This window comes from Mus pahari, chromosome 19, assembly GCF_900095145.1.
Source record: "Mus pahari chromosome 19, PAHARI_EIJ_v1.1, whole genome shotgun sequence".
NCBI lineage: Eukaryota > Metazoa > Chordata > Mammalia > Rodentia > Muridae > Mus > Mus pahari.
Window position 1 is genome coordinate 9,879,333 of NC_034608.1, and position 3,396 is coordinate 9,882,728.

The window sequence follows — 3,396 nt, forward strand, 5'->3', positions numbered from 1 at the left end:
CTCAGTCAGGCCTTCAGTGAAAATGGATCAGATTGAAGTATAAAGCTAATTACATACTGATGCTTGTGGAAAAATATACTGACTGACACTTCAGAAGGAGAGGTTAGAGAAATGTCCAACAACTTGGTATTTCAGGTTCAGATGTGGCACCTCAGGGAACTGCATCCCAGGAAATCTTGAGAGTCTCAGAGGACAGAAAGTATTGATGCAGGTGGACTCAAAGGAAAAAAAAATCTTCTGAGTGCTGTTACATCAAGAAGCAGAATATATTAATGACCCAAAGGCAAAATTGCATGTTATAAAGAGCTTTTATTCAGCAGATCACACTGTATGATTTTTTAAAAAAAGAATTGTTGTTTTCCTTTATGTATATGTGTACACTGTAGCTGACTTCAGACATACCAGACAAGGGTATCAAATCCCATTGTAGATGGAGTTTAGCCTCCAAGCGGTTGCTGGAAATTGAACTCAGGGCCTCTGGAAGAACAGTCAGTGCTCTTAATTACTGAGACATCTCTCCAGCCCACACTGTATATTTTCAAAACTCCATTTGAAAGTTCTAATCTTTACCAAGTAGACAGTAACATACATATCTGAACAATTTTGTAGGTTCAGTTGTTGTCTTAAACTCTTCCAAGGTATTTATCTTTAAATTTACAACAGAGACGAGAGATGGTTCAGTGGTTAAGAGCATCAGCTGCTCTTCCAGAGAACCCAGAACAGAGTTCAGCACTCACTCGGAGGCTTACAACTGTAAGTTCATTTCCAGGGGATCTGATACCTTCTTCCTGACTCTGTGGCACCAGACATGCACACACTTCACAAACATACATTCAAGTAAAATACTGTACACGTGAAAGAAAAGAATAAATTAGAAAACAATTCTCAATGAAAGACTTGTTACTTGGGATTTGTTTCTGAGTCCAACCCTTGGGTGCGTAGAGCTTCTGTTATTCAAAATATGAAGAGTTGGTTGTCACAATAATTGGCCCAGCATTGAGCACATTCTCAGAGAAACATATTTTTCTGTCACTCTTTTTATTATTTGTAGGAAAATGAACAGAAAAACAGATCATTGTGTTATGTAAAATAAGACAATCTCAGATTTTGCTGACAGGACCCTGATATAGCTGTCTCTTGTGAGGTTATGCCAGTACCTGACAAACATAGAAGTGGATGCTCACAGTCAGCTATTGGATGGAACACAGGGCCCCCAAAGGAGGAGCTAGAGAAAGTACCCAAGGAGCTGAAGGGGTCTGCAGCCCTATAGGTGGAAAAACAATATGAACTAACCAGCGCCCCTGGAGCTCGTGTCTCTAGCTGCATATGTAGCAGAAGATGGCCTAGTCTGCCATCTTTGGGAAGAGAGGCCCCTTGGTCTTGCAAACTTTATATACCCCAGTACAGGNGAACTCCAGGGCCAAGAAGTGGGAGTGGGTGGGTAGGGGAGCAGGGCAGGGGGAGGGTATAGGGGACATTTGGGATAGCATTCGAAATGTAAATAAAGAAAATATCTAATAAAAAATGAAAAAAATAAGGCAATCTCACACAAATAAACATGACACATATTCTCATATATGGAATCTGGTGTGGAAATTCACAAACTCAATGGGGAGACTCTTAGCCATGTGTAAGAAATGGACATGGCAGAGTGATAAAGTAGGGAATTATGTACACATGTCATGAAAGTCATGCTTGTGCATGTAATCGAATTCATAATACAATATAGAGATAGAATGTGTATCTGTCAATAAGACCTCATAAAGCTTCAATGAATCAACACACCGCCACCATCAACCCCAAATTGGACTAAATACACTAAATATATAATGTTTTCTATTATATTTCAAATATGTCATAAATCATCACCAGAACATTACATTATAGTAACCTGTTAGTTTGTCCATAATTTAACAAAACCACAAACATATGTTAGGTAATTGATGGGTAAAGTGTAAATGCAAATGAGCACATAGCTTCAGTGTTCAAAGGAACATTAGAAATGTACTCTTAACTACACTGCATATGGTGTATGATATTTAACTTTAATGAAAGTGTAGATAGTTTAGGTAGAAACAAAGGGACAAAGGATGTAGGGAGATGTCTTCAACAGATGCAAATAAATAATTAAACAAATAAATAAATATATAAGCAAATAAAAGTAGGAAAATAGTGAGAATATTATGAGCTAAAGACAAGATTTGGTAAGAAAAAAAAAAAGAAAGGTACAATTTAGTTACCTGGAAAGAAAAATAGTAGAAAAAGAAATCTGAAGGAAAACAGTGCAAAATCTAAGGTGAGATAGTCGGGGAAGAGGATCAGTGTGAAGCTCATCGTACCTTCCTCTGGCTCTGAGCGCTGAGCACTGGGAGCCCTTCAGGGCAGTGTGAATCCCACGGATAGGATGTGTCTTGGAAAGGCTGCCTAGCAGGAGGCATGGCTAAATCAAGAACAGGATGACAGGACTCTTCCTCCCAGTGGACATGGACCAGCTTGTCACCCAAGGCATCAATGAGCTTGTTACTGCTCATTACTTAGATGTATCCAGAGGAAAATATCACTTTCCCAGATAACTTTTGTATTCTAAGAGTACAAAATCTATTTCTGAGGATGTGTGTTTTCCCAAGATGAACCATATCAGAAAGTAAACTTGAGGAGTGAGGAAGCCATTAAAAGTTTTAAGACAGTGGTGGGAATTATCACAGCTGTTAGCACAAAAGCTGAGCTCCAAGCAGGGCCTCAAAGAACACTCAAACGGTTCCACTGGAGACCTCTGTGCCTTGTGTTCTTACAGTGTCTTTTAAGGTTCCATGGAGAATACGAAGGCACAGTTGGAGTTTTATTTTGACTGCATAGTGCATGGATTAGTCATGGTTGTATTATATCTTTGCCTACCAATAGAGTTTCACTCTAAGATTGCTTAGTTTTGCGAAACACAGACTAGTCAATCTGCCTTCCAAGTATTTATGCTTACACCCACAGGGAAGTCTCAGTTCAGCCCAGATCACAGAAACTTCTTATCAGAGGTCAATGTTCAATACACAGAGAGATTCACAAGTGTCCAAAGTGCTTGGGATAACTGTCCATTAAGTCTGGATACCTAAACATGACATCTACTATATCTTCTTCAAGACCCAGGAACACTGGGAGAAGGGAGCAAAGATTCTAAGGTCCAAAGGAACAATGACATGAAATGCTGTCTCCTGGATATGACATGGCCATGGCAACGATGATCACCCATAGTGGTGATCAACTACTCAAGACCTGAATACAAAAAAAAAAAAAAAAAACCAAAAAACAAAAAACACAGCACAAAGGAGGGGTGGCTGGGTGTAGAGGGTCCCTTTATTCCCAGTACTTGGGAGGAAGAGGCAGGGGCAGGGGGCCAGGGGGGCA